Below are 25738 nucleotides of genomic sequence, written 5' to 3' on the forward strand. Positions count from 1 at the left end.
ACACAACGCTACAGCACGCTACAGCACGCCACACCACGCCACACCACACAACGCCACACCACACCACACCACGCTACAGCACACTACAGCACGCCACACCACACCACGCAACACCACCTCACGCCACACCACGCCACACCACGCCACGCCACACCACGCCACACCACCTCACGCCACACCACGCCACACCACGCCACACCACGCCACGCCACCTCACGTCACGCATTACCACACCTATGCCACACCACCTCACACCACACCACGCCACACCACGCCACACCACACCATGCCACACCACCTCAGGCCACACCACACCACACCACGCCACACCACGCCACACTACACCATGCCACACCACACCACGCTACAGCACGCTACAGCACGCCACACCGCGCTACAGCACGCCACACCACGCCACGCTACACCACGCCACGCCACACCACGCCACACCACGCCACGCCACACCACACCACGCCACACCACGCCACACCACACCACGCCACGCCACACCACGCTACATCACGCTACAGCACGCCACACCACGCCACGCCACACCACACCACACCACGCTACAGCACGCCACAGCACACTACAGCACGCCACACCACGCCACGCCACACCACTCCACACCACACCACGCCACACCACACCACGCTACAGCACGCTACAGCACGCCACACCACGCTACAGCACGCCACACCACACCACACCACACCACGCTACAGCACGCCACACCACACCACGCTACAGCACGCCACACCACACCACACCATGCTACAGCACGCCACGCCACACCACGCTACACCACGCTACAGCACGCTACAGCACGCTACAGCACGCCACGCCACACCACGCTACAGCACGCTACAGCACGCTACAGCACGCCACAGCCACACCACGCTACAGCACGCTACAGCACGCTACAGCACGCCACAGCCACACCACGCTACAGCACGCTACAGCACGCTACAGCACGCTACACCACGCTACAGCACGCCACACCACACCACGCCACACCACGCTACAGCACGCTACAGCACGCTACACCACGCCACGCCACACCACGCTACAGCACGCTACAGCACGCCACACCACGCTACACCACACGACTTCACACCACGCCACGCCACACCACGCCACACCACGTCACACCACGCTACACCACACCACGCCACACCACGCCACACCGAGCTACACCACACCACGGCATGCCACACCACGCTACACCACACCACGCCACACCACGCCACACCACGCCACACCATGCCACACCACGCTACAGCACGCTACAGCACTCCACACCACGCCACAACACGCCACGCCACACCACGCCATGCCACGCCTCGCCACACCACGCCACACCACACCACGCCACACCACACCACACCACGCTACAGCACGCTACAGCACGCCACACCACACCACGCCACACCACCTCACGCCACACCACGCCACACCACGCCACACCACCTCACGCCACGCCACACCACACCACGCCACAACACCTCACGCCACACCACGCCACACCACGCCACACCACACCACGCCACGCCACCTCACGTCAGGCAACACCACACCTATGCCACACCACCTCACACCACACCACGCCACACCACTCCACACCACACCACACCACGCTACAGCACGACACACCACACCACACCACACCACACCACCTCACGCCACACCACACCACACCACGCCACACCACGGCACACCACACCACACCACGCCACACTACAGCACGCTACAGCACGCTACAGCATGCCACACCACACCACACTATGCCACACCACACCACGCTACATCACGCTACAGCACGCCACACCACGCCACACCACACCACACCACGCTACAGCACGCCACAGCACACTACAGCACGCCACACCACGCCACGCCACACCACTCCACACCACACCACGCCACACCACACCACGCTACAGCACGCCACACCACACCACACCACGCTACAGCAGGCCACACCACGCTACAGCACGCCACACCACACCACACCACGCTACAGCACGCCACACCACACCACAGCACGCCACACCACGCCACACCTCGCTACAGCACGCCACACCACGCCACACCACGCTACAGCAGGCCACACCTCGCTACAGCATGCCACACCACACCACAGCACACCACACCACGCTACAGCACGCCACACCACACCTCAGCACGCCACACCACGCCACACCACGCTACAGCACGCCACACCACACCACACCACGCCACACCTCGCTACAGCACGCCACACCACACCACACCACGCCACACCTCGCTACAGCACGCCACACCACACCACAGCACGCCACACCACGCCACACCACGCCACACCACACTACGCTACAGCACGCCACACCTCGCTACAGCACACCACACCACGCCACAGCATATTTGCACAGCATATTTGATATATTTGAGTCAGAAACATATTTCAACTGCACAGGTAAGCTATTTCCACAAACACAGCAGCCATCTAGGTTGGGTTTCATTTAAAGTCCATGAGAAAATGTAGATATGGAATTGATATCATGCCTGACAGTTCTATTTATTCTGCCTCTGAGGTCATGTGAGACTGCTGGGATAATCTGTCTGGTCAGTGCAGACCTGATTAATCCAGGATTTATCCAATATCACAACAAGCAATCACGCTCTCTAATTTTAGATATGAATTTGTTTCCCACTTTCAGCTGAGTAATCTGTATTGGGAAGAAGATGCAGGAGGGTGGGTTTCTGCCTGTCTGGTGTTTAAAGAGTCAGAAGGAGAGATCTGATCATCTCCCACTGTGCACCCGCTCACATAGTCTCATCCTGAAATCAGCTGAATTCAAGGTGTCATTAATAGCTGTCAGTCTCCCTCACTCCCTCTGCCCTACTTGTTCTGTGCTTGTTGAAGCCAGTGGCAATCTTTGGAAAATCTTGAATGCTTCAACAAACTAATGGATTTGTAACTATATCAATCATCTCCTACTTTTACTGAGTAATAGTGTGTGCTTGTGTTTGTTCTGTGTGTGTTTGATGATGTGTGTTTGTTGATTTGTGTTTCCTGATGTGTGTTTGTTGATGTGTGTTTGTTGTGCGTGTGTTTCCTGATGTGTGTTTCCTGATGTGTGTTTGTTGATGTGTGTTTGTTGTGCGTGTGTTTCCTGAAGTATATTTCCTGATGTGTGTTTGTTGATTTGTGTTTCCTGATGTGTGTTTGTTGATGTGTGTTTGTTGTGCGTGTGTTTCCTGAAGTATATTTCCTGATGTATGTTTCCTGATGTGTTTGTTGATTTGTGTTTCCTGATGTGTGTTTGTTGTGCGTGTGTTTCCTGAAGTATATTTCCTGATGTGTTTGTTGATGTGTGTTTGTTGATGTGTGTTTGTTGATGTGTGTTTCCTGATGTGTGTTTCCTGATGTGTGTTTGTTGATGTGTGTTTGTTGTGCGTGTTTCCTGAAGTATATTTGCTGATGTATGTTTCCTGATGTGTTTGTTGATGTGTGTTTGTTGATGTATGTGTCTAGATGCATGTTTGTTGCGTGTGCATTTCTTGAGTGTGTGTTTCCTGATGTGTGTTTCTTGATGTGTGTTTGTTGTGCGTGTGTTTCTTGATGTGTGAGTGTCGATTAATCTTCGTACCAAAATTTATATTTGTGTCGACTTCCAAAATCTTCAATGTGTTTTGACCTCTCCAGACATGAACATGTTACCATGGTGACCATTCACAAACACACATCCCCCTGTCACTCCTGCTGTTCCACATTCTCCCGGACTCAGTGGCTCAGGTTGATGACCTCATTGTTGCCACAAACCGTGGCAGAGTTCGGGGCACTCAGCTTCCTGTGCCAAGTGGTGGATGTGTCAGAGCATTCCTGGGAATTCCCTATTTGAAACCCCCTCGGTTGGGGAACTGTGTTTTCTTCCTACTAAGCCTTCAAAGAGGTGGAACAGTGTAAAACACACTACACGCAACTCCAACTCCTTCCAACCCCAGGATACAACTTTTCCTTGTAGGGATTTGACATCAGAAGGATGACGTAGGCCTGTATGGTAAACAAACACATCTTATTACATATACATGAATGTACTGCATATGTTTGTGTGCCTTTAAACCTGTTGATGTTAGTGACTGTCTACAGTCATTGAGTACGGTTATGGGCACACAATAATGTAATCATTGTGGATAGTCAGGTTAATATAATAGTTTGTTTAAAATGTTTTTCATGTTTTGTAAGAAGAATGATTCCCCTAATAATCTTGTTTACATGGACACATCTGAGATCAGGAGACCTGATGTCACTCTGATAAATGCAGAACATCTCCTATCTATATAAACATTCTACCACAGTGACCATGTTATTTTTGGGAAGCATATTTGATTCTGAGTTCGGACATCTAAAGTTTATATGTGAAAACTACTTCTAAGACCAACACATTCAGTTGTTCCAAACTCACTTCACTTCACAAAGAGGGAGGCTCGCTTGGCTGGTGCTGGAACATGCTCAGATCACATACACTGCTGGAACGCCCATTAAGGTGTTTAAATGTCCTAATCCTTTGAAAGATTGCTCAGAAAACCAGGTGTTTTAATCAGCATAGGCTTACTTCGATTTTGATTAAGATAAGCAGAGTAAGGTGTTTATTGCATAATCTGTTTACTAACATAATCCGTTTAGTATCAAATTATTACTGTGAATGTAAACATGCTCAATGTCGTTTTGTAATCAAGTTGTTAACTACACGTGTTTGACTATGAATTCCCTACTCCCAGGGTTCTGTGGAGCTGAGATGTGGAACCCCAACAGCAAGATGAGTGAAGACTGTCTCTACCTCAACATATGGACTCGTCCCCAAATGAACACACCCTAAACGTTCCAAGAGCTCCTCCCCTGGTTCCTCATTGGCTCCTGTCATGATGTGGCTCTATGGGGGTGTTTTCACTACAGGCAATGTCCTGGAACTATGAAGTGAAACTAATATACTTATATTTATGTTTGCAATGTACACCAATAATAAAGTTTGTTTTGATTGGACACAGGCTCGGTCCGTTGTATTTCCTGTCTCTTCCTGATAGCGAGGTTGTCCGTGGCGATGATGGAATGCATGACCAGCGCGTGGCTCTGTACTGGGTAGCCAATAACATGGCCTTTGGCAGAGACCCTTCAAAAGTTACTCAGCTTTATTTTCTATCACTCTTTTTTATTCTTATTCTTTGTTTTACCATGTTTAATTAATCTCCTTTTTTATGTTGGCTGCGTCTGTGGGTCTCCATCTCCTCTCCCCTGGCAGCCATGGTCTGTTCAACAGGGCGATACTACAGAGTGGTTCCCCTAACACTCCATTGGCTGTCATGACTCAACAGCAGGCCTGGAACAGGACCCTGTCCCTGGGTAGGCTGATGGGTTTGTCCCCTGACACCTCTGGCTGTCCTGGAGCAGTGTCTACAGAGAGAATATCATCAAACAGCAGTACACTGTCCTGTCTCTCCCCGCACTCATAGCATTGCCATTCACCCCTTCTGTCGACCAAGACTTTCTACCAGACATGCCCGAGGTGTGTGTGAATCTGTGGATTGCTTGTAGGGCCAAAAGGCGCTGAACAAACAAGCAGTTGACGTTCATGTATGTTTCCAATGGCATTATGTCATAATGTCTAATCTTCTCTGTCAGGTCCTATAGATTATGCTCCGGACGGGCAACTTCCTGAAGACAGAGGTGCTGATTGGTTCGAACCAAGATGAGTGGACCCACTTCCTGGTTTACGGGGCACCGGGATATGACATCACTAGCCAGAGCCTGATCAGCAGGGAGGACTTCCTGAAAGGGGTGGACCTAGTGTTTATGGGGTTTGGTGATGTCACAAGGGAGATGGTCATCTTCCAGTACAGTACACTGAATGGAGAGATGAGAATAGTGGGATGAAGAATCGTGATTTTATTTGCACGAATGGTGGGAGACCTTGGCCCAGAGGTAAGGACAACATATTGAAGAGTTCCACAAAGCTCTAATGCAGGGCTCTTCAACTCTGTACCAGGAGAGCTACCCTCTTATACATTTTTTATCCAACCCCCATTGTAACTAACCTGATTCATTATATCAACCAGCTAATTATTAGAATCAGATGCATTAAATTAGGGTTGGAGTGAAAACGTAAAGGACGGTAGCTCTCCAAGAACAAGGTTGGAGAGCCCTGCTCTAATATCTGCCACAAATCTTGAATGCAATCAACATATTATTTACATGGAATGTTGAGTTGTAAAGTTAGTATTTGGCCCCTTCTGCTCAGTTTGTAATGATGATCATCACCATACCTAAACTCAGAACACCTGCCTCTTCCTGTTTGACCACCATTCCTCCAACAATCCCTGGCCTGTGTGGATGGGTGTGATGCCATGAGATTGCGATTGAGTTTATCTTTGGAATGCCGCTGAACAGTACCCTGGGATACATAGAGGAGGAAGTGGTCATGAGCAGGAGAATGATGAAGTCCTGGGCCAACATGGGTAGGACCGGGTGAGAGAGACCTCATATAGATGTTATATAGATAGACATGGCTTAGACCAGGTGAGGCCTCTTATACAACACATTGGGAAAGTATTCAGAAACTTTGACTTTTTCCACATTTTGATTGGTTACAGCCTTATTCTAAAATGTATCAAATATACACTACCTTTCACAAGTTTGGGGTCACTTAGAAATGTCCTTGTTGTTGAAAGAAAATCTATTGTTTTGTCCATTAAAATAACATAACATTGACCAGAAATACAGTATAGACAATGTTAATGTTGTAAATGACTGTTTTTCTTGAAACGGCTACATTTTTTTATGGAATATCTACACAGGCATACAGAGGCCCATTATCAGCAACCATCACTCTTATGTTCCAATGGCACATTGTGTTAACTAATCCAAGTTTATAATTTTAAAAGGCTAATGGATCATTAGAAAACCATTTTGCAATTATGTTAGTACAGCTGAAAGCTATTGTGATGTTTGAAGAAGCAATAAAACTGGCCATCTTTAGACTAGTTAAATATCTGGAGCATTTGTGGGTTCGATTACAGGCTCAAAATGGCCAAAAACAAATTACTTTCTTCTGAAACTCATCAGTCTATTCTTGTTCTGGGAAATGAAGGCTATCCCATGCGAGAAATTGCCATCAAACTGAGAATCTCGTACAACGCTGTGTACTACTCCCTTTACAGAAAAGTGCAAACTGGCACTAACCAAAATAAAAAGAGGAGTGGGAGGCCTCGGTGCACAACTGAGCAAGAGGACACGTACATTAGAGTGTTTAGTTTGAGAAACAGACGGCTCTTCCCCACAGTGAAGCATGGTGGTGACAGCATCATGCTGTGGAGATGCTTTTCAGCAGCAGAGACTGAGGGACTAGTCAGAATCGAGACAAAGATGATAGGAGCAAAGTACAGAGACATCCTTGAATGAAACCTGATCCACAGCGCTCAGTACCTCAGACTGGGTTGAAGGTTCTCCTTCCAACATGACAACGACCCTAAGCACACAGCCAAGACAATGAAGGCGTGGCTTCGGAACAAGTCTCTGAATGTCCTTGAGTGGCCCAGCCAGAGCCTAGACTTGAACCCGATTGAACATCTCTGGAGAGACCTGAAAATAGCTATGCAGCAGTGCTCCCCATCCAACCTCACAAATCTTGAGAGGATCTGCACAGAAGAATTGCAGAAACTCCCCAAATACACAAGGGCCAAGTTTGTAGTGTCATACCCATACCCATGAAGACGCAAGGCTGCAGTTGCTTCCAAAGGTACTTCTAGGTACCTTTAAAATGTCAATTTTTTCTTTGTAATACATTTTCAAAAATTTCTAACAACCTGTATTCCCTTTGTCATTATGGGATATTGTGTGTAGAAAAAAAAGCGTTTTAATCGATTTTAGAATAAGGGTGTAACGTAACAAAATGTGGAAAAAGTCAAGGGGTCTGAATACTTTCCAAAGGCCCTGTACACTGAACAAAATTATAAAGAGCAACATGTAAAGTGCTGGTCCCATATTTTATGAGCTGAAATAAAAGATCCCAGAAATGGTCCATACACACAAAATGTTTGTGCGAGGGGACAATAAAAGGCCACAAATGTGCAATTTTGTCACACAAGACAATGCCAGAAGTTTTGAGAGAGCATGCAATTGTCAAGCTGCCTGCAGGAATGTCCACCAGAGCTGGAACCAACATAATTTTTGAGAATTTGGCAGTACGTCCAACCGAACTCACAACCGCAGACCACGTGTAACCACGCCAGCCAAGGACATCTACATCTGGCTTATTTACCTTCTGGACCGTCTGAGACCAGCCACCCCGGGCAGCTGATAAAACTGAGGAGTTTTTCTGTCTGTAATAAAGCCCTTTTGTGGGAGAAAACATAATATGTGACCGACCGGCAGGCAGAAATCAATCTTATGTAGCAACATTTGAAATTCATTTTTTTACATTGGAAAAAAGTAGAGACCCAGAGCTACAAAATGTATCATACACTACAGTTCAGGAACAATGGCAAAGTAATTTTGCTTTGAAAGTTGATAAACTTTTAAACTCCCCTTTGAGAGAATGGCCTTTTAATGTTTTGGTTATACTACTGGAGAGCACTTTTTTGTCTACACTCATTCAGTATCATTCACACCATCTTAAGTTTTATCCCCACCCATCTCTTTAAGGGCTGATCTGAGCGTTCTGTACTAACAACAGCAGTCAAGCACCCAAGCTAACTTGCTAACTACTACCAGACACAAAAGAGAATACAGCTCACTGAACAATACTCACCCGAGCTGTTTAGGCTGTTATGTTATCCAGTGAGTTGGTGAGTGTTGTAAATTCATAGCGTTTCGCTCTCAGCGCGTTCAAGCGCAAACTGGACACTCTGGCCAAGGAGTAGGGTTGATCTGAGTAGGTTTGATGGCGAGCTTGCTAGCTACTTTCAGACACATAATGAGAGAACATCCCACTCTGACCATTTTACTACCCCTAGCAGAGCTGGTTAAGCTGTTTTCATGTTAGTCAGAGCATTGGTGACTGTAACTGTGCTCCTGGCAACAATTTAATTCCGCTTTTTTGCTGACATTTACTGACATATTCAACAGGTGTTGAGCATTCGCAAATTCATCAGTTATTCTGCGTGATGGCAAACTCTGACCAGAGTTTTTTGTTAAGACATGTAGCTGGCTAGCTAGGTAAACAATGAACCATAATCCCAACTCATGACGTTACTACCCTGCATGAATCTGCAGGTAGCTACCCAACCAAGTTCAATGGCTAACATTAGGCTGTAACTAGTCAAGCAAATAGGTCTGAGTTACGAATAATAAGATCATAATCGTAAGCTAGCGAGCCCGACAGCTGATGGTAGCTAGCTAGCTTACAGTACACTTTAACTTGAAATTAAACCACTTTCTGTCAAATTTAGAAATGTGACATATCTGAAAATGTAGCTAGCTGGACTATTTTACCTGTGGCCTGAAATTGTAGTCGATAGCCAAAGAAAATTAACCAGGTAGTAAGTCTATCAACAGTTGTTGCAGAGACATTCTATTGAAATGGATACTTGCATAGTGGAGTCTTTGTTAAGACATGTAGCTAGCTAGCTAGCTAGGTAAACAATGAACCACAAATCTGCAAATAGCTAACCAACCGGGTTCAATGTAAGCAAGCTAACATTAGGCTATATCTAGTCAAGCAAATAGGTCTAAGATACGACTAATAAGATCATACACATAACATTAGCTGTGAGCCAGCCAGCTAAAGGTAGCTAGATTTCCGTACACTTTAACTTGAAATGAAAACACTTTCAATCAAAATTAGAAACATGTATTATCTGAAAATTAAGCTAGCTAGACTTTCTTAATTCTATACATCATCGATGGACGCGTCTCATGTTGGATGCCATGGTTGCCGTTAGTTTGAAGATTTAAGCCAGATACAGGTTTCTCCATCTCCTTACCTATCATACTCGAAATCCACTGATTTCAAAACTCAGTCCTCCAGAAAGTGGAGAGCATACTAGTAACGTTAGCTAGCGAACAGTACACTTTAACTTGACATTAGGCTTATGCAGTTTTACTATGCGATACATAAAAAAGCGTTAGAGAGGGTTACCTAGGCGTACTGACCAGCTCAAATAGACAGAAGCGTGCTATACGGCAGGCCAATCCAAACTCATCTCTCGGCACATCCAGTCCAATCATTATGTCAGCCAATCATGGCTAACGGGATGGTTTCTGCCTTTTTCTGTGGCTAAACCAACTAGGCTCGTAATATACCCATTTTATTCATATTTACCGATGGCATACAAGTTAGTTGAAAGTTCACAGAAGGTGTTCCAGAAGGCATTTCTGCACCCAAAAAAGGTTGCATTGGAACAGCTCTCCGATGAAGTAGTGACCTGTGACAATCGTCTAGTTTCCAGAAACGGGTCACATATTCTGATTGGCTTGGCCTGGCTCCCCAGTGGGAGTACCCCTGCCCAGTCAAGTGAAATCCATAGATTAGGGCCTAATTCATTTATTTCATTTGACTGATTTCTTATATGAACTGTAACTCAGTACAATCTTTTAAATTGTATACAGTTGAAGTTGAAAGTTTACGTACACTTAGGTTGGCGTCAATAAAACTCATTTTTCAACCACTCCACAAATGTCTTGTTAACAAACTATAGTTTTAGAAAGTCGGTTAGGACATCTTCTCATTTTATAATTTTTCCAACAATTGTTTACAGACAGATTATTTAATTTATAATTCACTGTATAACAATTCCAGTGTGTCAGAAGTTTAAATACACAAAGTTGACTGTGCCTTTAAACAGCTCAGTCATGGTGTGGGGTGGCATTTCTTTGGGGGGCCGCACAGCCCTCCATGTGATCGCCAGAGGTAGCCTGACTGCCATTAGGTACCGAGATGAGATCCTCAGACCCCTTGTGAGACCATATGCTTGTGCGGTTGGCCCTGGGTTCCTCCTAATGCAAGACAATGCTAGACCTCATGTGGCTGGAGTGTGTCAGCAGTTCCTGCAAGAGGAAGGCATTGATGCTATGGACTGGCCCGCCCGTTCCCCAGACCTGAATCCAATTGAGCACATATGGGACATCATGTCTCACTCCATCCACCAACGCCACGTAGCACCACAGACTGTCCAGGAGTTGGCGGATGCTTTAGTCCAGGTCTGGGAGGAGATCCCTCGGGAGACCATCCGCCACCTCATCAGGAGCATGCCCAGGTGTTGTAGGGAGGTCATACAGGCACGTGGAGGCCACACACACTATTGAGCCTCATTTTGACTTGTTTTAAGGACATTACATCAAAGTTGGATCAGCCTGTAGTGTGGTTTTCCACTTTAATTTAGAGTGTGACTCCAAATCCAGACCTCCATGGGTTGATAAATTTGATTTCCAATGATAATTTTTGTGTGATTTTGTTGTCAGCACATTTAGCTATGTAAAGAAAAAAGTATTTAATAAGAATATTTAATTCATTCAGATCTAGGATGTGTTATGTTAGTGTTCCCTTATTTTTTTGAGCAGTGTATTATATACACAGTTCCAGTCAAAAGTTTGCACACACCTACTCAATTAGGGTGTTTCTTTATATTTACTATTTTCTACATGGTAGAATATTAGTGAAGACATCAAAACCATGAAATATCAAATATGGAATCAGGTAGTAACCAAAAAAGTGTTATACAAATCAAATTATGTATGATATTTGAGATTCTTCAAAGTGGCCACCCTTTGCCTTGATGACAGCTTTGCAAACTCTTGTCATTATCTCAGCCAGCTTCATGAGGCCTGGAATGCATTTCAATTAACAGGTGTGCCTTGTAAATTAGTAGAATATCTTTTCTCAATGCGTTTGTGCCAATCAGTTGTGTTGTAACAACGAAGGGGTGGTATACAGAAGATAGCCCTATTTGGTAAAAGACCAAGTAGATTTTATGGCAATAACAGCTCAAATAAGAAAAGTGAAAGACAGTCCATAATTTCTTGAAGACATGAAGGTCAGCCAATCCTGAAAATGTCAAGAACTTTGAAATATCCTTCAAGCGCAAAAACCATCAAGCGCTATGATGAAACTGGCTGTCATGAGGACCACCACAGGAAAGGATGACCCAGAGTTACCTCTGCTGCAGAGGATAAGTTCATTAGAGTTACCTGGATGTCATGAGGACCACCACAGGAAAGGAAAACCCAGAGTTACCTCTGCTTCAGAGGATAAGTTCATTAGAGTTAACTGGCTGTCATGAGGACCACCACAGGAAAGGAAAACCCAGAGTTACCTCTGCTTCAGAGGATAAGTTCATTAGAGTTAACTGGCTGTCATGAGGAACTTCACAGGAAAGGAAAACCCAGTTACCTCTGCTGCAGAGGATAAGTTCATTAGAGTTACCTGGCTCACATGAGGAACGCCACAGGAAAGGAAAACCCAGAGTTACCTCTGCTGCAGAGGATAAGTTCATTAGAGTTACCAACCTCAGAAATTGCAGCCCAAATATATGCTTCACAGAGTTCAAGTAACATCTCAACATCAACTGTTCAGAGGATACTGCGTGAACAGGCCTTCATGGTCGAATTGCTGCAAAGAAACAGCTACTGAAGGACACAAATAATAACAAGAGACTTGCTTGGGCCAAGAAAGATGAGCAATGGACATTAGAGCGGTGGAAATCTGAGATTTTTGGTTCCATCTGCCATTTCTTTGTGAGACTCAGAGCAAGTGAATGGATTATTTCCGCATGTGTGGTTCCCACCGTGAAGCATGGAGAAGGAGGTGTGATGGTGTGGGGTTGCTTTGCTGCTGCCACTGTCAGTGATTTCTTTATAATTCATGGCAGACTTAATAAACAACATGGCTACCACAGCATTCTGCAGCGATACACCATCACATCTGGTTTATCTTATTGGGACTATCATTTGTTTTCAACAGGACCTCCAGGCTGTGTAAGGGCTATTTGACCAAGAAGAAGAGTGATGGAGTGCTGCATCAGATGACCTGGTCTCCACAATCACCCGACCTCAACCCAATTCAGATTGTTTGGTATGAGTTGGACTGCAGAGTTAAGGAAAAGCAGCCAACAAGTGCCTAGCATGTGTGGGAACTCATTTAAGATTAAGACTGGTGGAAAAGCATTCCAGGTGAAGCTGTTTGAGATAATGCCAAGAGTATGCAAAGCTGTCATCAAGACAAAATGTGGCTAATTTGAAGAATCTCAAATATAAAATATATTTTGATTTGTTTAACACCTTTTTCGGTTACTGCCTGATTCCATATGTGTTATTTCGTTGTTTTGATGTCTTCACTATTATTCTACAATGTAGAAAATAGTCAAAATAAAGAAAAACTCTTGAGTAGGTGTGTAGAATCTTTTGACTGGCAATGAATACAACAAACAATAAGATGTTTAAGTCAGTGTAAAGTTTCTCTCTGGCATAATCTGTTGGTTGTTGTGTTTTCCCTGGCAGGAATTCAGCCATAGAGGAAGAGAACTGGACACTTTTCATCCTGCATGGACCAATAGGAATACATCACCCTAAACTCCTCCCTCTACACACTCAAATGATGCGTGCAGATCATCAGTGCCAGTTCTGGAACAACTTCCTCCTCAAACTGCAGAACGTCACTGGTGAGAACACACATAGGCACACACATAGGCACACACATAGGCACACACATAGGCACACACATAGGCACACACATAGGCAAGTGTGACGGACGGCCGTGTCAGACTACGCATCAAAAAATATCCTTTCTTCTTATGCACGTTAACCTTGCATATAGTGGGCAGGGAGTGGGTGATGCTGCGTCAGGGCCCTCCAGGGGCCTCTAATGCCTAAACTAGCCTGTGGCAGTGCACTATAGCTGGGTTGGCTCAGTCTCCAGCTACCCCTCCAGAGTGCTGGAGGTCTGAGTGGGAGTTGGGTCAGTCTCCACTTCACAGAGCACTGGCTGTGGAGTGTAAATAACACTCTCACTCCCCTGCACTTAGCTCATTACACAGACACACACACACACGCACACACGCAAACATGCAATCACACACACACACCTGCATTGGGCTCATTATACAAACATCATCCGTGGCCTCCCTGTTTTGAATTATCATCATCTTCTGTTTTTTTTCATGTTGTGGCAGCGCATGCATATGATGTTTAACCCCAGGGAGTTTTCAGGTCAAGATCATTTTGTTATTCAACTACTTAGTCAAAGATTACTCACCAGAAACTATGCATTTAGAAAGGATTTTAGATCCACTTGCCTTATTTAAATGTTTAGGATTATTGAAAGACTACAGTATTGTAGACATGAGGTTGTTTTCTAAATGGAGGCAAGAGTTTTCTAAATGTGTGTTTTTTTTGGTAAGTTCTCATGGCACAATGCAAAAGACCATTGACTTTTAGTTGTTTTTCTATAATCCTGAGAGATAAAACCTGATAGTTTAACAGTGGTTTTGAGCTGTGTGTGTGTTTGTGTGTTTATGTGGGTGTGGGTGGGTGCGTGTTTTTTGTGGTTTGTCTCTGCAGATTGCACAGCACCAAGCTAACAAATACACAAACACACATTGAGATACAGAGATAAACTCAGCAAAAAAAGAAACGTCCTCTCACTGTCAACTGTGTTTATTTTCAACAAACTTAACGTGTAAATAATTGTATGAACATAACAAGATTCAACAACTGAGACATAAACTGAACAATTTCCACAGACATGTGACTAACAGAAATGGAATAACCTGTCCCTGAACAAAGGGGGGGGGGGGTCAAAATCAAAAGTAACAGTCAGTATGTGGTGTGGCCACCAGATGCATTAAGAACTGCAGTGCATCTCCTCCTCATGGACTCCATGGTGTTCCTGGTGTGTTCCTGGTGTAACTCGGGCAGTTGTTGTTGCCATCTTCTACCTGTCTCGCAGGTGTGATGCTCGGGATGTACCGATCCTGTGCAGGTGTTGCTACATGTGGTCTGCCACTGCGAGGACGATCATCTGTCCATTCTGCTTCCCTGCAGTACTGTCTTAGGCGTCTCACAGCACGGACATTGCAATTTATTGCCCTGGCCACATCTGCAGTCCTCATGCCTCCTTGCAGCATGCCTAAGGCACATTCACACAGATGAGCAGGGACCCTGGGTATCGTTCTTTTGGTGTTTTTCAGAGTCAGTAGAGAAAGGCCTATTTAGTGTCCTAAGTTTTCATAACTGTGACCTTAATTGCCTACCGTCTGTAAGCTGTTAGTGTCTTAACGACCGTTCCACAAGTGCAAGTTCATTCATTGTTTATGGTTCATTGAACAAGCATGGGAAACAGTGTTTAAACCCTTTACAATGAGGATCTGTGAAGTTATTTGGATTTTTACAAATTATCTTTGAAAGACAGGGTCCTGAAAAAGGGACATTTCTTTTTTCCTGAGTTTATTTACAAGGTTGAGGTCAATTGTGTTTGTAACATTGAACTGGGATGGATCTCCAGTCTGCGGCGTGTGTGTGTAAGTGTTTGTTTGGAGCTTCGAGGTTGGACTCTCTGTCCTCTGTGATTCAGGGGAGAGTGATTGATTTTGATTCTGAGCTGGAATGTATCATTTGAGTCTAATTCCAGTGCAGACTGCCGCTGGGTTTTGTGTTTTGTTGCAAAAAAGGGTATCTGTATTAATTGGCACACACACACACGCACACACACACACACACAAACACACACAAACACACACACACACACACACACACACACACATATACACATACACACACATACACACACATTATTTGATGTTATTTGATGTTGGCTTTGTCCTCAGTGTGTATTGTTTGGGATGTTCCTGTTTGGCCCTGTCCGGGGGTGTCCTCGGGTGGGGCCACAGTGTCTCCTGACCCCTCCTGTCTCAGCCGGCAGTATTTATGCTGCAGTAGTTTATGTGTCGGGGGGCTAGGGTCAGTTTGTTATATCTGGAGTACTTCTCCTGTCCTATTCGGTGTCCTGTGTGAATCTAAGTGTGCGTTCTCTAATTCTCTCTTTCTTTCTCTCTCTCGGAGGACCTGAGCCCTAGGACCATGCCCCAGGACTACCTGACATGACGACTCCTTGCTGTCCCCAGTCCACCTGACCGTGCTGCTGCTCCAGTTTCAACTGTTCTGCCTTATTATTATTCGACCATGCTGGTCATTTATGAACATTTGAACATCTTGGCCATGTTCTGTTATAATCTCCACCCGGCACAGCCAGAAGAGGACTGGCCACCCCACATAGCCTGGTTCCTCTCTAGGTTTCTTCCTAGGTTTTGGCCTTTTTTTTCTCCTAGCCACCGTGCTTCTACACCTGCATTGCTTGCTGTTTGGTGTTTTAGGCTGGGTTTCTGTACAGCACTTTGAGATATCAGCTGATGTACGAAGGGCTATATAAATACAGTGCCTTGCGAAAGTATTCGGCCCCCTTGAACTTTGCGACCTTTTGCCACATTTCAGGCTTCAAACATAAAGATATAAAACTGTCTTTTTTTGTGTAGAATCAACAACAAGTGGGACACAATCATGAAGTGGAACGACATTTATTGGATATTTCAAACTTTTTTAACAAATCAAAATCTGAAAAATTGGGTGTGCAAAATTATTCAGCCCCCTTAAGTTAATACTTTGTAGCGCCACCTTTTGCTGCGATTACAGCTGTAAGTCGCTTGGGGTATGTCTCTATCAGTTTTGCACATCGAGAGACTGAATTTTTTTCCCATTCCTCCTTGCAAAACAGCTCGAGCTCAGTGAGGTTGGATGGAGAGCATTTGTGAACAGCAGTTTTCAGTTCTTTCCACAGATTCTCGATTGGATTCAGGTCTGGACTTTGACTTGGCCATTCTAACACCTGGATATGTTTATTTTTGAACCATTCCATTGTAGATTTTGCTTTATGTTTTGCATCATTGTCTTGTTGGAAGACAAATCTCCGTCCCAGTCTCAGGTCTTTTGCAGACGCCATCAGGTTTTCTTCCAGAATGGTCCTGTATTTGGCTCCATCCATCTTCCCATCAATTTGAACCATCTTCCCTGTCCCTGCTGAAGAAAAGCAGGCCCAAACCATGATGCTGCCACCACCATGTTTGACAGTGGGTATGGTGTGTTCAGGGTGATGAGCTGTGTTGCTTTTACGCCAAACATAACATTTTGCATTGTTGCCAAAAAGTTCAATTTTGGTTTCATCTGACCAGAGCACCTTCTTCCACATGTTTGGTGTGTCTCCCAGGTGGCTTGTGGCAAACTTTAAACAACACTTTTTATGGATATCTTTAAGAAATGGCTTTCTTCTTGCCACTCTTCCATAAAGGCCAGATTTGTGCAATATACAACTGATTGTTGTCCTATGGACAGAGTCTCCCACCTCAGCTGTAGATCTCTGCAGTTCATCCAAAGTGATCATGGGCCTCTTGGCTGCATCTCTGATCAGTCTTCTCCTTGTATGAGCTGAAAGTTTAGAGGGACGGCCAGGTCTTGGTAGATTTGCAGTGGTCTGATACTCCTTCCATTTCAATATTATCACTTGCACAGTGCTCCTTGGGATGTTTAAATCTTGGGAAATCTTTTTGTATCCAAATCCGGCTTTAAACTTCTTCACAACAGTATCTCGAACCTGCCTGGTGTGTTCCTTGTTCTTCATGATGCTCTCTGCGCTTTTAACGGACCTCTGAGACTATCACAGTGCAGGTGCATTTAAACGGAGACTTGATTACACACAGGTGGATTGTATTTATCATCATTAGTCATTTAGGTCAACATTGGATTATTCAGAGATCCTCACTGAACTTCTGGAGAGAGTTTGCTGCACTGAAAGTAAAGGGGCTGAATAATTTTGCACGCCCAATTTTTTAGTTTTTGATTTGTTAAAAAAGTTTGAAATATCCAATAAATGTCATTCCACTTCATGATTGTGTCCCACTTGTTGTTGATTCCTCACAAAAAAATACAGTTTTATATCTTTATGTTTGAAGCCTGAAATGTGGCAAAAGGTCGCAAAGTTCAAGGGGGCCGAATACTTTCGCAAGGTACTGTACATTTGATTTGATTTGATTTGATGTTGGCTTTGTCCTCAGTGTATTAGTTTGGGATGTTGGTTTTGTCCTCAGTGTATTAGTTTGGGATGTTGGTTTTGTCCTCAGTGTATTCGTTTGGGATGTTGGTTTTGTCCTCAGTGTATTCGTTTGGGATGTTGGTTTTGTCCTCAGTGTGAATTGTTTGGGATGTTGGCTTTGTCCTCATTGTGTATTATTTGGGATGTTGGTTTTGTCCTCAGTGCGAATTGTTTGGAATGTTGGCTTTGTCCTCATTGTGTATTATTTGGGATGTTGGTTTTGTCCTCAGTGTATTCGTTTGGGATGTTGGTTTTGTCCTCAGTGTGAATTGTTTGAGATGTTGTTTTTTTCCTCCGTGTGTATTGTTTGGGATGTTGGTTATGTCCTCAGTGTGTATTGTTTGGGATGTTGGTTTTGTCCTCAGTGTGTATTGTTTGGGATGTTGGTTATGTCCTCAGGGTGTATTGTTTGGGATGTTGGTTATGTCCTCAGTGTGTATTGTTTGGGATGTTGGTTATGTCCTCAGTGTGTATTGTTTGGGTTGTTGGTTATGTCCTCAGTGTGTATTGTTTGGGATGGTGGTTATGTCCTCAGTGTGTATTGTTTGAGATGTTGGTGTTGTCCTCAGTGTGTATTGTTTGGGATGTTGGTTTTGTCCTCAGTGTGTATTGTTTGGGATGTTGGTTTTGTCCTCAGTGTGTATTGTTTGGGTTGTTGGTTATGTCCTCAGTGTGTATTGTTTGGGATGTTGGTTATGTCCTCAGTGTGTATTGTTTGGGATGTTGGTTTTGTCCTCAGTGTGTATTGTTTGGGATGTTGGTTTTGTCCTCAGTGTGTATTGTTTGGGATGTTGGTTTTGTCCTCAGTGTGTTAGTTTGGGATGTTGGTTTTGTCCTCAGTGTATTACAGTTTTTTCCAACTGCTTACACACAAAATCTTTTCATGTCACACGATTTTTGAAACCTCTCACTTAAAGTGCATAACTACACACCAAATATCCAAAACCATAAGCTATTTCTCAGACTTTGACTCAGTTGTCAATTGCATAAAACACTTTTTTCAAAATACTACACACAATTCTCTACCTAAAACACAAAAATCTAACAGGAAGGGACTTGCTTTCCTTTTCCAAACACAACCAATCAAAATGCTACACTTATTCACCACACACACTCCTCACATGTGCAAACATGTGCAAACACTAATAGCTTAACTGATCACTAACCAATCACTGCTTTACTGTAGTATAGGCCTATAAATAGGTCATAGGTCAGATTACCTGTTTTGAACAATGGATGCCAACAATGGACAGAGAGCAAGAGGAGTAGGAGGGAGAGGAAGATGAAGAAGAGGACGAGGGCAAAGAAGAGAAGGAAGGAGAGCCATCTCTGATGAGATTAGGGAAACACTTGTTGATCATGTGATCAACCACGGTTTGACCATGAGAGAGGCTGGACTGAGAGTCCAGCCCAACTTGAGTCGATTTACAGTGGCGTCCATAATTCGAACCTTCAGAAATGAGAACAGGTATGCAACTATATAATGACTATTTTAGCATTAAAGTAATGTACTGTAAAATACGTATGACTGCATAGTATTGCATACACATTTGTAACTCTAAGCCATCCATTTACTGCACGGCATTGAATGAAGAAGGTTGGTTATCATGCTGTACTACATTTTTTTGTACATTGTTTACAGTCCCTATGCTGAACACATACTGTGTTTGAATTCTGTACAGGGTGGAAAGGCAAAGGAGGACGAGGAAGCTTGTTTACAGATGTTCAAGAGACTGCAATTATAAATATGGTTTTGGCCAACAATGCAATTAGGATTCGAGAGATAAGAGAGCATATCTTGAGGAATGACACCATATTTAACAACATCAATGCTGTAAGCCTGTCGACCATACAACGCATCCTCCAACGGCACCGAGTGACGATGAAACAACTTTACAAGGTGCCATTTGAGAGAAACTCTGACAGAGTCAAGAATATGCGACATTACTTTGTAGAGGTATGTATGCAACACTACTTCCAGTACTTCAGACCATATTTACTCATCTGTATATCCTTTTGTCTGTTACAGAGAGTATTGGAGCTGGATGCCCATGTAATTCACCATGAATTTATTTATGTGGATGAGGTTGGCTTCAACCTCACCAAAACCAGGCGCCGAGGAAGAAATGTAATAGGACAGAGGGCATTTACCAATGTCCCTGGACAGCGTGGGGGTAATATAACTATGTGTACTGCCATCACTCAAAACGGGGTCCTCCATCACAATGCCACACTGGGTCCGTACAACACCGGCCATATGCTCACTTTTCTGGATGCAATTTACACAATGCTTGTCCCTGATCCAGATCAGAATCCTGCTGGATTTGTGGTTTTATGGGACAATGTTAGTTTTCACCGGGCTGTTCTGGTCCAAAACCGGTTTGCCACCCATCCACAATTTGTAGTTTTGTACCTACCCCCATATTCACCTTTTCTAAATCCCATAGAGGAATTCTTCTCAGCCTGGCACTGGAAAGTGTATGATCGCCAACCCTATGCCCGCATGCCGCTTCTCCAGGCAATGGAGGACGCATGTGGGGACATAGAGGTTGCCTTTGTCCAAGGTTGGATACGCCATGTTAAGAGATACTTCCCTCCATGTGGGGACATAGAGGTTGCCTCTGTCCAAGGTTGGATACGCCATGCTAGGAGATACTTCCCTCCATGTGGGGACATAGAGGTTGCCTCTGTCCAAGGTTGGATACGCCACGCTAGGAGATACTTCCCTCGATGTTTGGCAAGAGAAAACGTATCTTGTGATGTGGACGAAGTATTGTGGCCAGACCCAGGCCAGAGAAGAGATGAAGGGTAGCTTAGCACTGGTGACTGCCCCCCCCTACCAATTCCTGGACTGTCCCCCCGGGACCCCACACACACAATTGTGTTCTTTACTGTATTCTAAAGAATATAGTTTTGGTTTACATATGTTTATGGTTTTGTTGTATGCTACTGTATACAACAGTAATGTTTGGCCGAATAAATATTTTCTGTTTCTACATTGCAATGGTGTTAACAGTGTACTTGTTACCCCTCTCAGCAGATTACTTTCACTGTAGAACATTGTATTGAAATGTAGATATAAGCCTATGAAGGACCAAAGAGCTTTAGATTTAGAACAACAGTGTTTACATGCTATATCCAAAAATGTACTATTATGAAAGCAGTGTTTGCCATTTGATGCAAATGCTTCATTCTGACATGTGTTCGTAGCCTTTTGAATGCAGTGTTACATTTTGAAGGAGATGTGAGGCATTTTGCATTTTGTGTGTGCAGTTTTGGGAATTGTGTGTAGAGTTTTGAAAAAAAGGAGACAGTTTTGAAAACGTGTGTAAGCAGTTGGAAAAAACTGTAGTTTGGGAGGTGCGTTGCATTCATATCACAAAAGATAGCAAAACAGATTCAAAAAGAACAGATTGAGCAACGTGAATGACAAAGACCTTTTGGAAATGATACCGCATTGGGCAAAGCAAGAAGCAAAGGTTGCTGCCTAATTCTAAACTTCCCTCCCTTTACTGAAAGAAAATGCTCCCAAGTTTATCTCACTTTGTCTTGCACTCTCTCTCTCGGTTGCTAGGTGATGAGTGTTCTTTAGGTCTGGTAACGTGACATAGTGACTGTTCATTAGGTCTGGTAATGTGGTATCGTGATTGTTCATTCAGAGAAAAGAAAGAAACCAGCCAAGCTAAGGAATGCAACAAATGTTTAGTATGGGATCAGTATGTTCCAATAGCAATACAATCACATGGGATCAGTACGTTCCCATAGCAATACAATCACATGGGATCAGTATGTTCCCATAGCAATACAATCACATGGAATCAGTATGTTCCCATAGCAATACAATCACATGGAATCAGTATGTTCCCATAGCAATACAATAACATGGAATCAGTATGTTCCCATAGCAATACAATCACATGGAATCAGTATGTTCCCATAGCAATACAATCACATGGAATCAGTATGTTCCCATAGCAATACAATCACATGGAATCAGTATGTTCCCATAACAATACAATCACATGGGATCAGTATGTTCCCATAGCAATACAATCACATGGGATCAGTATGTTCCCATAGCAATACAATCACATGGAATCAGTATGTTCCCATAGCAATACAATCACATGGAATCAGTATGTTCCCATAGCAATACAATAACATGGAATCAGTATGTTCCCATAGCAATACAATAACATGGAATCAGTATGTTCCCATAGCAATACAATCACATGGAATCAGTATGTTCCCATAACAATACAATCACATGGAATCAGTATGTCCTCATAGCAATACAATCACATGGAATCAGTATGTTCCCATGGAAATGCGATCACAGGGATCAGTCTGTTCCCATGGCAGTACAATCACATTATATCAGTCTGTTCCTTGGCAATACAATCACATCATATCAGTCTGTTCCCATGGCAGTACAATCACATTACATCAGTCTGTTCCTTGGCAATACAATCTCACGGGATCAGTCTGTTCCCATGGCAGTACAATCACATGGGATCAGTCTGTTCCCATGGCAATGCAATCACAGGGATCAGTCTGTTCCCATGGCAGTACAATCACACGGGATCAGTCTGTTCCTTGGCAGTACAATCTCACGGGATCAGTCTGTTCCTTGGCAAATACAATCACACGGGATCAGTCTGTTCCCAACTAAATACAACCATGGCAATGCAATCACAGGGATCAGTCTGTTCCTTGGCAGTACAATCTCACGGGATCAGTCTGTTCCCAACGCATTACAAACACATGGGATCAGTCTGTTCCCATGGCAGTACAATTAAATGGGATCAGTCTGTTCCCATAGCAGTACAATCAGATAGGATCAGTCTGTTCCCATGGCAATACAATCACACGGGATCAGTCTGTTCCCAACTCAATACAACCACATGGGATCAGTCTGTTCCCATGGCAGTACAATTACATGGGATCAGTCTGTTCCCACAGCAGTACAATCAGATAGGGTCAGTCTGTTCCCATGGCAGTACAATTACATGGGATGAGTCTGCTCCCATGGCAGTACAAACACAGGGATCAGTAAGTTACCATGGCAGTACAATCGCATGTGATCAGTCTGTTCCCATGGCATTACAAACACAGGGATCAGTAAGTTATCATGGCAGTACGATCCTAGGGATCAGTATGTTCCCATAACAGTACAATCACAGGGATCAGCTGTAGATAAAGTACAGATGGATGGTAGGATTAGGTTAGTGTTTGAGGAAGATCTGGATGTCAAATTCTTATATCTCACTCTGATGCTGAGTGTTTAAGTTATGCTGATTTGGAAAGTGTTTGATTGTTGGAAACACTTAATTTGCAGCCCCTTCTTGGGCAAGCTATATCATGCTCACACATCTGTCTCTCTCTTCCTACCTATTCCGTCCTGATCCCTCTTTCTCTCTGCCTGCCTGTTTCACAGTCTGTCTGTCTGTCAGTGAGTGTTGGTAGAACAACAGTGGAACAATCACTACTCTGACCAGAGCCTGAGTTGTCCAGAGGGACAGAAGCAGCAGGACTGTGACCAGAGCCTGAGATGTTCAGAGAGACAGCACAGCAGGACTGTGACCAGAGACCCTTGGAGCCCTAGACCTGGGACTGGACCCAACCATTACTCTGGTCTGGACTGGACCCATCCATTCCTCTGGTTTGTACTGGATCACAGTTGTTGGGATTAAATTGGACTAGATTGGACTGGAGCTTCAATTATGCATCACATTTAAAGAGTTAATGGGTCATTGGAGATACATTTTCAAAGACAAACTTTTAAATTATACTTTTCTTTGCTTTTCCCTGAGACAATAAATTGTCAGGAAATAAAAGTTCACAAGCCACATTTGTTTCTGAATGTAAATGCCAGGCCTTTTCACTGGTCACTGCTAAATCTGTCTGCACTGTCATATTTCTTCTTGTCCTTTCCATTGTAACTGTGTCTTGCTTTCTGTATCTGAAGATGTCATGTCTATGTGTGTTGGTTTGGTGGGGTAAAGTAACAGGAGAGATGTTTCTGTATGTTTGGTGGGGTAAAGTAACAGGAGAGATGTTTCTGTGTATTTGGTGGGGTGAAGTAACAGGAGAGATGTTTCTGTGTGTTTGGTGGGGTAAAGTAACGGGAGAGATGTTTCAGTTGGTTTGGTGGGGTAAAGTAGCAAGAGACATGTTTCTTTGTTTGGTGGGGTAAAGTAACAAGATATATGTTTCTGTGTTTGGTGGGGCAAAGGATCGATAGAGATGTTTGGTGCGGTGAATTAACAAGAGAGTAAACAGTGTCACAATGCAAAGTTCACATAGCCAGCTGGTTTCTCCACGCGTCGCGCCGACAGAAACAAACATCTTTCTGGTAAGAAGAGGGGCGGGGGCGTATGCTTTATGGTTAACGAGACGTGGTGTGGTCACAACAACATACAGGAACTCAAGTCCTTCTGTTCACCTGATTTAGAATTCCTCACAATCAAATGTCGACCGCATTATCTACCAAGGGAATTCTCTTCGATTATAATCACAGCCGTATATATTCCCCCCCAAGCAGACACATCGATGGCTCTGAACAAACTTTATTTGACTCTTTGCAAACTGAAATCCACACATCCTGAGGCTGCATTCATTGTAGCTGGGGATTTTAACAAGGCTAATCAGAAAACAAGACTCCCTAAATTGTATCAGCATATCGATTGCGCAACCAGGGCTGGTAAAACCTTTGATCATTGCTATTCTAACTTCCGCGATGCATATAAGGCCCTCCCCCGCCCTCCTCTCGGAAAAGCTGACCACGACTCCATTTTGTTGCTCCCTGCCTACAGACAGAAGCTAAAACAAGAAGCTCCCACGCTGAGATCTGTTCAACGCTGGTCCAACCAATCTGATTCCACGCTCCAAGACTGCTTCCATCACGTGGACTGGGATATGTTTCGTATTGCATCAAACAACAACATTGACGAATACGCTGATTTGGTGAGCGAGTTCATTAGAACGTGCGTTGAAGATGTCGTTCCCATAGCAACGATTAAAACATTCCCAAACCAGAAACCGTGGATTGATGGCAGCATTCGCGTGAAACTGAAAGCGCAAACCACTGCTTTTAATCAGGGCAAGGTGACCGGAAACATGACCGAATACAAACAGTGTAGCTATTCCCTCCGCAAGGCAATCAAACAAGCTAAGCGTCAGTATAGATACAAAGTAGAATCGCAATTCAACGGCTCAGACACAAGAGGAATGTGGCAGGGTCTACAGTCAATCACGGATTACAAAAAGAAAACCAGCCCAGTCACGGACCAGGATGACTTGCTCCCAGGCAGACTAAATTTATTTTTTGCCCGCTTTGAGGACAATACAGTGCCACTGACACGGCCCACAACCAAAACATGCGGACTCTCCTTCACTGCAGCCGAGGTGAGTAAAATATTTAAACGTGTTAACCCTCACAAGGCTGCAGGCCCAGACGGCATCCCCAGCCGCGCACTCAGAGCATGCGCAGACCAGCTGGCTGGTGTGTTTACGGACATATTCAATCAATCCCTATCCCAGTCTGTTGTTCCCACATGCTTCAAGAGGGCCACCATTGTTCCTGTTCCCAAGAAAGCTAAGGTAACTGAGCTAAACGACTACCGCCC

The 25738-nt window shown here is 44.3% G+C and overlaps 1 pseudogene; it reads left to right on the forward strand.

Moving 5' to 3' along the window:
- The first annotated feature begins 3724 nt into the window (after window positions 1-3724).
- LOC139385777 (acetylcholinesterase-like) overlaps window positions 3725-25738 on the forward strand; it is a 554167-nt pseudogene continuing 532153 nt past the window's right edge.

Source organism: Oncorhynchus clarkii, chromosome 27, assembly GCF_045791955.1.
Source record: "Oncorhynchus clarkii lewisi isolate Uvic-CL-2024 chromosome 27, UVic_Ocla_1.0, whole genome shotgun sequence".
NCBI lineage: Eukaryota > Metazoa > Chordata > Actinopteri > Salmoniformes > Salmonidae > Oncorhynchus > Oncorhynchus clarkii.